This window comes from Monodelphis domestica, chromosome 1 (genome assembly GCF_027887165.1).
Source record: "Monodelphis domestica isolate mMonDom1 chromosome 1, mMonDom1.pri, whole genome shotgun sequence".
Lineage (NCBI taxonomy): Eukaryota > Metazoa > Chordata > Mammalia > Didelphimorphia > Didelphidae > Monodelphis > Monodelphis domestica.
Window position 1 is genome coordinate 458,112,102 of NC_077227.1, and position 12,617 is coordinate 458,124,718.

Here is a 12,617-nt window from a genome sequence, read left to right on the forward strand (position 1 = left end):
CATCTGTGCTCTGGTCCTCTTTTTAAAGATCTTTTTCTCTTATGTCATCTCCCCTAAATTTCATGTCTACCAATCACAGCAGACACTTTTCTCCAGGACTGCCCACTCTTTAATTCACACCTTCTTTGGTTAGATTATACCTTTTGGGGTTACTTAACACCTTTTTTTTATTAGTTCACCTTTTGTCATTACTTAACACCTTTTTTTAGTTAAAATGGGCAGATCTACTTAAAATGCTGAGTTACCACTGGGTTTTTTTGGGGTGAGGGATTAAAATTTAAAAATAGATTATGGATTACAATTTAATCTTCCAATAAAGGAAGAGCTAAGTACCTTTATTGTTAAATCAGGGAATAGCTAAATCCAGTCTTTACAATACCCACTAACCATGGGTGTGCATCAAGGCTCTGTCCTGAAATACCACCTTTTCTTCCTCTATTTCAAGAGATTTTATCAACATCCGGGGTTTCAGTTATCGCCTTTAAGCAGATCTTCTCTAACCCTAACATCTCTCCTGACCTTCCTTTAAACCCTCCCCTCCTTCTAACTTCCCTATTACTGCCAAGGGCACCACTCCTAGGCTCCCAACATAGGTATCATCCTTGATTCTTCATTCACTTTCTATCAAGCCCTCTATCCAATCATTTGTAAAGTCCTATCTTTTCTAACTATCTCTGGTATATGTCTTCTCTTCTCTGAAGTTGCTGCTACCCTGGTGCAGGTCCTCATCACCTTACACTTAAGACTATTGAAATAACCTTTTGATTGGTCTCTTTGCCACAAGTCTCTCATTACTTCAATCTTACTCCAATCCATTCTCCATTTAGTTATCAAACGGATATTCCTAAAGTTGATGGAGTTTGACCATATCACTCAAGTCTGACCGTATCACTACCCTATTCAATAAAATCTAGTAGCTCCCTACTGCTTCTAGAGTCAAATAGAAATTCTTTCTTTTGTCTGGCTTTTAAAGCCCTGCATAACCTGTTCCTTTCAATCTTGCAGTAATCTTCCATTTAATTCTCTGCCATGTATTCTCCAGTCCAGGGGCAGCAGCCTCCTTATTATTTTTCAAACACAACACTTAATGTTCCAACTCCAAATGTTTTCACTGACTGTTCCTCATGCCTGGAATTTTCTCCCTCTTAATTTTTGACTCTAGATTCCATGACTTCTTTCAAGTCTCAACTAAAATCCCACTTTCTACAAAAAGCCTTTCCCTATCCTCCTTAATTTTACTGCTTCTTCTCTGTTGATTATCTCTAATTTACTCTGTGTAGAAATCATTTGTACATAGTTGTTTGTAATGTCGTGCTCCCTATTAGACGGTGAGCTCCTGGAGAATCAAGATTGCTTTTCACTTTCATAGCATTAGCAAAATGACTGGAACATAGTAGGCACTTAATAAATGCTGACTGACTACTTGACTGAGTAATAATTAAAGTAAAATATTAAATGTAATATTAATTAAAAAAAAGATTGTGGTCGCCTTCTATAAAATGAATTCTCAAGACAGGCGGCTGTTAGTAGCTCTTAGCAATTCAGTTTTAATCAAAATGGAGATAAAGTAAAAAGAGGCAAATGGAGGAAGGAGACAGAAAATATCACCTAACTCAAATACTCTAAGCTGAATCAGGAAGCCCAAATCTGCAGCCTTCCAAGCCACCAAAGCCACAAAAGCCCTCAAGCACACAGCAGGCTTGCTTTGCAGCAATAAGAGACCAGTTAAGATTACATAATATACCTTAAAAAAACAAACAACCTTACCTTCTGTTTTAGAACTGATACTAAGAATTCCAAGGTAGAAGAGTATTAAGGGTAGGCAATTGGAGTTATGTGACTTGTCCAGAGTCACACAGCTAGGAAATGTCTGAGACCATATTTGAATCCAGGCCTTTTCCAGGCCTGTGTCTCTCTCTACTGAGTCACCTAGCTGCATCAAGATTATATGATATACAAGGACAGTCAAGTATAAATCCTTTCTTTTGTCTGGCTTTTAAAGCTCTGCATAACCTGTTCCCTTTCAACCTTACCAGTAATCTTATACTTAATTCCCTGCCATGTATTCTCAAATCCAGGGATAGCAGCCGCCTTATTACTCTTCAAACACAACACTCAAAATCTCCCAACTCAAAGCATTTTCAATGATCAATTATATGATATACATGGAAATTTATTTTTTATTGTTTATTTTTTTAATTTAATTAATTCATTTAAAATATTTTTCCATGGTTACATGATTCATGTTCTTTCCCTTCCATCCTCCCCTCTCCCCCATAACCAATGAGCAATTACACTGGGTTTTACATGTCTCCTTGATTAAAACCTATTTCCATGTTGTTGATGTTTGCACTAGGATGTTCATTTAGAGTCTACATCCCCAATCATATCCCCCTCGACCCATGTAATCAAGCAGTTGTTTTTCTTCTGTGTTTCTGCTCCCACAGATCTTCCTCTGGATGTGGATAGTGTTCTTTCTCATGAGTCCCTCAGAATTGTCCTGGATCTTTGCATTGATGCTAGTAGAGAAGTCCATTACATTAGACTGTACCACAGTGTATCAGTCTGTGTACAATGTTCTCCTGGTTCTGCTCCTTTCACTCTGCATCACTTCCTGGAAGTTGTTCCAGTCTCCATGGAATTCCTCCACTTTATTATTCCTTTTAGCACAATAGTATTCCATCACCAAAATATACCACAATTAGTTCAGCCATTCCCCAATTAGTTGGACACCCCCTTATTTTCCATTTTTTTGCCACCACAAAAAGCACAGCTATAAATATTTTTGTTCAAGTCTTTTTTCCTTATTATCTCTTTGGGGGTATTAACCCAGCAGTGCTATGGCTGGATCAAAGGGTAGGCAGTCTATTAAAGCACTTTGGGCATAGTTCCAAATTGCCTCCTAGAATGGTTGGATCAATTCACCACTCCACCAGCAATGCATTAGTGTCCCAATTTTGCCTGCCAACATTTATTACTTTCCTTTGATAACATATTGGTCCTTCAACTAGGTGTGAGGTGGTACCTCAGAGTTGTTTTGATTTGCATTTCTCTAATTATAAGAGATTTAGAACACTTTTTCCGTATGTTTACTGATAGTTTTGATTTCTTTATCTGAAAATTGCCTGTTCATGTCCCTTGCCTACCTGGATTTTTAATGGACAGTCAGTCAAGTTTTGTGGCATATGAATATTCAGCATATTCAGCATATGAATAGTCAAGTTAACAAACCAAATCAAGAAGCATTTATTAAGCATCTACTATTGATACTGTGCTAAATAATGAGGATTAAAAAAAACATTAATTAGAATAGGAGTGAAGATGGTGGGAGTAATCCAAGGGGTTGGTTGGCAAAGCTTGATCAGATAGGACAAGACAAGGGATTCAAATGTGGAAGAATGTGTAGAACTGAACTGGTTCACAAGAGAATAGAGATAGGGAAGGGAAGAGAGTATAACTACTACAGGGGAATGACATTGGAAAGAATTTAGGGACAGATATTGGTGGTCATGGTGATTTGAGGGAACAGGGTTAAAGGTTGTAAGGCAGAAGGAGAGGGAGAATAAAAAAGAGTATGATCAGATAAAGGGATTTCAGAGTTCATGAACATGGAAGTAGAATACTGAGGGAGGACAGTAAGGTCAAGGCTAACACCATCTAGTAGCATGTAGGAGTAATTCATGGTAATTGAGTAAATTGAGGAACTGAGAAGTTAGGAGATTTGAAGGAATGCGTATGTATAAATATATGTATGTGTAGATAGATGTCAACATACAATATATATACCCAGCACATAAACCATACATAGTATACATATATATATACCGTATATATATACATATATACGGTATATATATATTATATATATAGGTATCCTTTCTGCTTTGAGGAGGCTAGGGGTGGTGGCACTCCTACAATCTGGAAAATCTACTTAAAAATGTTTTGGCTTTCATTTTCTTTTCACAAACTTTAACTTCTTACTCTTAAAAAATAAATTATGTGTATTTTTGGTATTAAAAGATAAAATATGCTAATATTATATAATACTAGATATACATTTTATTTTTCCCTTTTTTTTTACTTTTAAACATTATTTTATTTGTTCATTTTCAAACATTATTCCTTGGAAACAAAGATCATTTTCTTTTCCTCCCCCCTCCTGCCACCCCTCCCCTAGCCAATGCGCCACTGGGTATCATATGTGTCCTTGATTCGAACCCATTTCCATGTTGTTGGTCTTTGTATTATGGTGTACATTTAGCGTCTCCCCTCAGACATGTCCCCTCCACCCCTGTATTCAAGCAGTTGCTTTTCATCGGTGTTTTTACTCCCACAATTTGTCCTCTGCTTGTGGATGGTGTTTTTTCTTCAAGATCCCTGCAGATTGTTCAGGGACATTGCATTGCCACTAATGGAGAAGTCCATTACATTCGATTGTACCACAATGTATCAGTCTCTGTGTACAATGTTTTCCTGGTTCTGCTCCTTTTGCTCTGCATCACTTCCTGGAGGTTGTTCCAGTCTCCATGGAATTCCTCCACTTTATTATTCCTTTTAGCACAATAGTATTCCATCACCAACATATACCATAATTTGTTCAGCCATTCCCCAATTGAAGGGCAGCCCCTCATTTTCCAATTTTTGGTCACCACAAAGAGTGCAGCTATGAATATTCTTGTACAGGTCTTTTTCCTTATTATCTCTTTGGGGTACAAACCCAGCAGTGCTATGGCTGAATCAAAGGGCAGACAGTCTTTTATTGCCCTTTGGGCATAGTTCCAAATTACCCTCCAGAATGGTTGGATCAATTCACAACTCCACCAGCAATGCATTAATGTCCCAACTTTGCCCCATCCCCTCCAGCATTCATTACTTTCCTTTGCTGTCATGTTAGCCAATCTGCTAGGTGTGAGGTGATACCTCAGAGTTGTTTTGATTTGCATCTCTCTGATTATCAGAGATTTAGAGCACTTTTTCATGTGCTTATTAATAGTTTTGATTTCTTTGGCTGAAAACTGCCTGTTCATGTCCCTTGCCCATTTATCAATTGGAGAATGGCTTGATTTTTTGTACAATTGATTTAGCTCTTTATAAATTTGAGCAATTAGACCTTTGTCAGAGGTTTTTGTTATGAAAATTGTTTCCCAATTTGTTGCTTCCCTTCTCATTTTGGTTACATTGCTTTTGTTTGTACAAAAACTTTTTAATTTGATGTAATCAAAATTGTTTATTTTAATTTTGTGACTCTTTCTATGTCTTGCTTGGTTTTAAAGTCTTTCCCTTCCCACAGGTCTGACATGTATACTATTCTGTGTTCACCTAATTTACTTATAGTTTCCTTCTTTATGTTCAAGTCATTCACCCATTCTGAGTTTATCTTGGTGTAGGGTGTGAGGTATTGATCCAAACCTAATCTCTCCCATACTGTCTTCCAGTTTTCCCAGAAGTTTTTGTCAAATAGTGAGTTTTTGTCCCAGAAGCTGGGGTCTTTGGGTTTGTCATATACTGTCTTGCTGAGTTCACTTACTCCAAGTCTATTCCCACTGATCCTCCTTTCTGTCTCTTAGCCAGTACCAAATTATTTTGATGACCGCTGCTTTGTAATATAGTTTGAGATCTGGGACTGCGAGGCCACCTTCCTTTGTATTTTTTTTCATGATTTCCCTGGATATCCTTGATCCTTTGTTCTTCCAAATGAACTTTGTTATGGTTTTTTCTAATGCAGTAAAATTTTTTTTGGAAGTTCAATGTGTATAGCACTAAATAAGTAAATTAATTTGGGTAGGATGGTCATTTTTATTATATTGGCTCATCCTACCCATGAGCAGTTAATGTTTTTCCAATTGCTCAAGTCTAGTTTTAGTAGTGTGGAGAGTGTTTTGTAGTTGTATTCATTTAGTTCCTGTGTTTGTCTCGGGAGATAGATACCTAAGTATTTTTTTTTAAACCCTTACCTTCCGTCTTGGAGTCAATACTGTGTATTGGCTCCAAGGCAGAAGAGTGGTAAGGGCTAGGCAATGGGGATCAGGTGACTTGCCCAGGGTCACACAGCTGGGAAGTGTCTGAGGCCAGACTTGAACCTAGGACTTCCAGTCTCCAGGCCTGACTCTCAATCCACTGAGCCACCCAGCTGCCCCCTGTACCTAAGTATTTTATTTTGTCTAAGGTGATTGATTTTGAACGGGATTTCTCTTTCTAATTCTTGCTGCTGAGCTGTGTTGGAAATATATAGAAATGCTGATGACTTATGCGGGTTTATTTTGTATCCTGCAACTTTGCTAAAGTTGTTGATTATTTCGACTAGCTTTTTGGTTGAATCTCTAGGATTCTTTAAGTAGACCATCATGTCATCTGCAAAGAGTGATAACTTGGTCTCCTCCTTGCCTATTTTAATGCCTTCAATTTCTTTTTCTTCTCTAATTCCTATTGCTAGTGTTTCTAGTACAATGTCAAATAATAGAGGTGATAATGGGCATCCTTGTTTCACTCCTGATCTTATTGGGAATGTATCTAGTTTATCCCCATTGCTGATGATGTTGGCTGATGGTTATAGATATATACTGTTTATTATTTTTAGGAATGACCCTTCTATTCCTATGCTTTCTAGTTTTCAATAGGAATGGGTGTTGTATTTTTTTAAATAATATTTTATTTGATCATTTCCAAGCATTATTCATTAAAGACAAAGTTCATTTTCTTTTCCTTCCCCCACCCCCCATAGCCAACCCGTGATTGCACTGGGTGTCACATGTGTTCTTGATTCGAACCCATTTCCATGTTGTTAATATTTGCATTAGAGTTTCGTTTAGAGTCTCTCCTCTGTCATGTCCCCTCAACTGCTGTAGTCAGGCAGTTGCTTTTCCTCGGTGTTTCTATTCCCATAGTTTATCCTTTGCTTATGAATAGTGTTTTTTCTCCTAGATCCCTGCAGATTGTTCAGGGATATTACACCACTACTAATGGAGAAGTCCATTACATTCGATTATACCACAGTGTATTAGTCTCTGTGTACAATGTTCTCCTGGTTCTGCTCCTCTCGCTCTGCATCACTTCCTGGAGGTTGTTCCAGTCTCCATGGAATTCCTCCACTTTATTATTCCTTTTAGCACAATAGTATTCCATCACCAACATATACCACAATTTGCTCAGCCATTCCCCAATTGATGGGCATCCCCTCGTTTTCCAGTTTTTGACCACCACAAAGAGCACAGCTATGAATATTCTTGTACAAGTCTTTTTTCCCCTTTATCTCTTTGGGGTACAAGCCCAGCAGTGCTATGGCTGGATCAAAAGGTAGACATTCTTTTGTCGCCCTTTGGGCATAGTTCCAAATTGCCCTCCAGAATGGTTGGATCAGTTCACAACTCCACCAGCAATGAATTAATGTCCCAACTTTGCCACATCCCCTCCAGCATTCATTACCTTCCCTTTCTATCATGCTAGCCAGTCTGCTTGGTGTGAGGTGATACCTTAGAGTTGTTTTGATTTGCATCTCTCTGATTATAAGAGATTTAGAACACTTCTTCATGTGCTTATTAATAGTTTTGATTTCTTTATCTGAGAACTGCCTATCCATGTCCCTTGCCCATGTATCAAATGGAGAATGGCTTGATTTTTTGTACAGTTGATTTAGCTCTTTATAAATTTGAGTAATTAAACCTTTGTCAGAGGTTTCTATGAAGATTTTTCCCCAATTTGTTGTTTCCCTTCTGATTTTAGTTACATTGGTTTTGTTTGTACAAAAGCTTTTTAGTTTGATGTAGTCAAAATTATTTATTTTACATTTTGTGATTCTTTCTATGTCTTGCTTGGTTTTAAAGTCTTTCCCCTCCCAAAGGTCTGACATGTATACTATTCTGTGTTTACCCAATTTACTTATGGTTTCCTTCTTTATGTTTAAGTCATTCACCCATTTTGAATTTATCTTGGTGTAGGGTGTGAGGTGTTGATCTATTCCTAATCTCTCCCATACTGTCTTCCAATTTTCCCAGCAGTTTTTATCGAATAGTGAATTTTTGTCCCCAAAGCTGGGATCTTTGGGTTTATCGTATACTGTCTTGCTGAGGTCGCTTTCCCCCAGTCTATTCCACTGATCTTCCTTTCTGTTTCTTAGCCAGTACCAAATTGTTTTGATGACTGCTGCTTTGTAATATAGTTTAAGGTCTGGGACTGCAAGGCCCCCATCATATGTGTTTTTTTTTTCATTATTTCCCTGGATATCCTTGATCTTTTGTTATTCCAAATGAATTTTGTTATGCTTTTTTCTAAATCAGTAAAGAAATATTTTGGGAGTTCAATGGGTATGGCACTAAATAGATAAATAAGTGTGGGTAGAATGGTCATTTTTATTATAATGGCTCATCCTATCCATGAGCAGTTAATGTTTTTCTAATTGTTCAAGTCTAGTTTTAGTTGTGTGGAGAGTGTTTTGTAGTTGTGTTCATATAGTTCCTGTGTTTGTCTCGGGAGATAGATTCCTAGGTATTTTATTTTGTCTAAGGTGATTTTGAATGGGATTTCTTTTTCTAGTTTTTGCTGCTGAGCTGTGTTGGAGATACATAGAAAAGCTGTTGACTTATGTGGGTTTTTTTTTTATTTAAACATTATTTTATTTGGTCGTTTTCATACATTGTTCATTGGAAACAAAGATCGTTTTCTTTTCCTCCCCTTCCCCCCCCCCCCCCCCCCCCCCTGCCTTTCCCTCTCCCATAGCCGACGCATGATTCCACTGGTTATCACATGTGTTCTTGACTCAAACCCATTTCCATGTTGTGGGTATTTGCATTAGAGTGTTCATTTAGAGTTTCTCCTCAGTCTTATCTCCTCCAACCCTGTAGTCAAGCAGTTGTTTTTCATCGGTGTTTTTACTCCCACAGTTTATCCTCTGCTTGTGGGTAGTATTTTTTTTTTTAGATCCCTGCAGATTGTTCAGGGAAATTGCATTGATACTAATGGAGAAGTCCATTACATTCGATTATACCACAGTGTATCAGTCTCTGTGTACAATGTTCTCCTGGTTCTGCTCCTCTCACTCTGCATCACTTCGTGGAGGTTGTTCCAGTCTCCATGGAATTCCTCCACCTTATTATTCCTTTGAGCACAATAGTATTCCATCACCAACATATACCACAATTTGTTCAGCCATTCCCCAATTGATGGGCATCCCCTCATTTTCCAATTTTTGGGCACCACAAAGAGCGCAGCTATGAATATTCTTGTACAAGTCTTTTTGTCCATTATCTCTTTGGGGTACAAGCCCAGCAGTGCTATGGCTGGATCAAAGGGCAAACAATCTTTTATCGCCCTTTGGGCATAGTTCCAAATTGCCCTCCAGAATGATTGGATCAGTTCACAACTCCACCAGCAATGAATTAATGTCCCCACTTTGCCACATCCCCTCCAGCATTCATTACTTTGCATAGCTGTTATGTTAGCCAATCTGCTAGGTGTGAGGTGATACCTCAGAGTTGTTTTGATTTGCATCTCTCTGATTATAAGAGATGTAGAGCACTTCTTCATGTGCTTGTTAATAGTTTTGATTTCTTTATCTGAGAACTGCCTGTCCATGTCCCTTGCCCATTTATCAATTGGAGACAATTGGTTTTTTCTAAATCAGTGAAGAAGTATTTTGGTAGTTCAATGGGTATGGCACTAAATAGATAAATAAGTTTGGGTAGGATGGTCATTTTTATTATATTGGCTCGTCCTATCCATGAGCAGTTAATGTTTTTCCATTTGTTCAGGTCTAGTTTTAGTTGTGTGGCGAGTGTTTTGTAGTTGTGTTCATATAGTTCCTGTGTTTGTCTTGGGAGATAGATTCCTAGGTATTTTATTTTGTCTAAGGTGATTTTGAATGGGATTTCTCTTTCTAGTTCTTGCTGCTGAGCTGTGTTGGAGATATATAGAAAAGCTGATGATTTATGTGGGTTTATTTTGTATCCTGCAACTTTGCTAAAGTTGTTGATTATTTCAATTAGCTTTTTGGTTGAATCTCTAGGATTCTTTAAGTAGACCATCATGTCATCTGCAAAGAGTGATAACTTGGTCTCCTCCTTGCCTATTTTGATGCCTTCAATTTCTTTATCTTCTCTAATTGCTACTGCTAGTGTTTCTAGTACATTGTCAAATAATAGAGGTGATAATGGGCATCCTTGTTTCACTCCTGATCTTATTGGGAATGTATCTAGTTTATCCCCATTGCTGATGATGTTAGCTGATGGTTTTAGATATATACTGTTTATTATTTTTAGGAATGACCCTTCTATTCCTATGCTTTCTAGGTTTTCAATAGGAATGGGTGTTGTATTTTATCAAAGGCTTTTTCTGCATCTATTGAGATAATCCTTTGATTTTTGTTGGTTTGCTTGTTGATATGGTTAATTTTGTGGATGGTTTTCCTAATATTGAACCAGCCCTGCATTCGTGGTATAAATCCTACTTGATCATAGTGAATGACCCTCCTGATCACTTGCTGGAGTCTTTTTGCTAGTATCCTATTTAAGATTTTTGCATCTATATTCATTAGGGATATTGGTCTATACTTTTCTTTCTCTGTTTTTGACCTGCCTGGTTTTGGAATCAGTACCATGTTTGTGTCATAAAAGGAGTTTGGTAGAATTCCCTCTTTGCTTATTATGTCAGATAGTTTGTATAGTATTGTGATTAACTGTTCTCTGAATGTTTGATAGAATTCACTTGTGAATCCCTCAGGCCCTGGGGATTTTTTCTTAGGGATTTTTTCTTTGATGACCTGTTGGATTTCTTTTTCTGATATGGGATTACTTAAGAATTCTATTTCTTCTTCTGTTAGTCTAGGTAATTTATATTTTTGTAAATGTTCATCTATATCGTCTAGATTGGTATATTTATTGCCATATAATTGGGCAAAATAGTTTTTAATGATTGTCTTAATTTCCTCTTATTTGGAGGTGATGTCCCCCTTTTCATCTTTGATGCTGTTAATTTGCTTTTCTTCTTTCCTTTTTTAAATTAGATTGACCAGTACTTTGTCTATTTTGTTTGTTTTTTTCAAAATACCAGCTTCTAGTCTTATTCATTAGTTCAATAGTTCTATCAGTTTTGATTTTATTAATTTCTCCCTTAGTTTTTAGGACCTCTAGTTTGGTTTTCTTCGGGATTTTTAATTTGTTCTCTTTCAAGTTTTTTGATTTGCATTTCCAATTCAATGATCTCTTCTCTCCCCAATTTGTTAATATATGCATTCAGGGATATGAATTTTCCTCTGAGTACTGCTTTGGCTGCATCCCATAAGGTTTGAAAGGATATCTCACCATTGTCATTTTCCTCAATGAAATTATTAATTGTTTCTATGATTTGTTCTCTAACTAACTGATTTTGGAGTATCATATTATTTAATTTTCAATTAATTTTTGATTTGGCTCTCCATGTACACTTACTGATCATTATTTTTATTGCCTTATGATCTGAAAAGGTTGCATTTATTATTTCTGCTTTTCTGCATTTGTATGCCATGTTTCTATGACCTAGTGTATGGTCAATCTTTGTGAATGTGCCATGTGGTACTGAGAAGAAGGTGTATTCCTTTTTGTCCCTATTTATTTTTCTCCATATGTCTATTAACTCTAATTTTTCTAAGGTTTCATTCACATCTTTTACCTCTTTCTTATTTATTTTTTTATTTGATTTATCTAAATTTGATAGTGGTTGGTTTAGGTCTCCCACTAATATGGTTTTACTGTCTATTTCCTCCTTCAATTCTCCTAGTTTCTCCATTAGAAATTTGGGTGCTATACCATTTGTTGCATACATGTTGATTAGTGATATTTCCTCATTGTCTATATTCCCTTTTAACAGAATATATTTACCTTCCCTATCCCTTTTAACCAGGTCTATTTTTGCTTTGGCTTTGTCAGTTATCACAATTGCAACTCCTGCCTTCTTTCTATCTGTTGAGGCCCAAAAGATCTAACTCCATCCTTTAATTCTGACCTTGTGAGTATCTATCCACCTCATGTGTGTTTCTTGGAGACAACATATGGTAGGGTTTTGGATTCTAATCCATTCTGCTATTTGTCTACGTTTTATGGGTGAGTTCATCCCATTCATGTTCAAAGTTATGATTGTCACTTTACTCCCCTAAATCTTACCTTTCGTCTTTAGCTATAACCTTTTAAACTAGTGATTTACCTTAGATCAGTCCCCCTAGTCCCCTCCCTTGGTATGCTTCCCTTTCTAGCCCCATCCTTTTTGTTCCCTTCCCCTCCCCCCTCTCCTTCTCTCCCTTTCTATATTCCCTCTCCCTCCTTAATTTCCCCTTCTCTCTTACCCTGTTGGATAAGATAGAATTCAAGATCCCAATGGATTTAGCTATTCTTCCCTCTCAGAGTTAGTTTCACTGAGAGTAAGGTTTAAGGAATACCAATTCGCACTTTCTTCCTCTCCTTCTTATTGAATTCTTCCCCTCCCCTTCCCATGTGTATCTTTGTTTGACAAAGATTATTCTATTTAGTTTTTTTTCTATTTCTTGAAGTATATCTTAGTACCATCAACGATACCCCCTCCCTTTTTTTCTTCCCCCCCTTTCTCCATATCGTCTTGATGCCCCAATCTTTCCCTATGCGTGATTCTTCTAACTA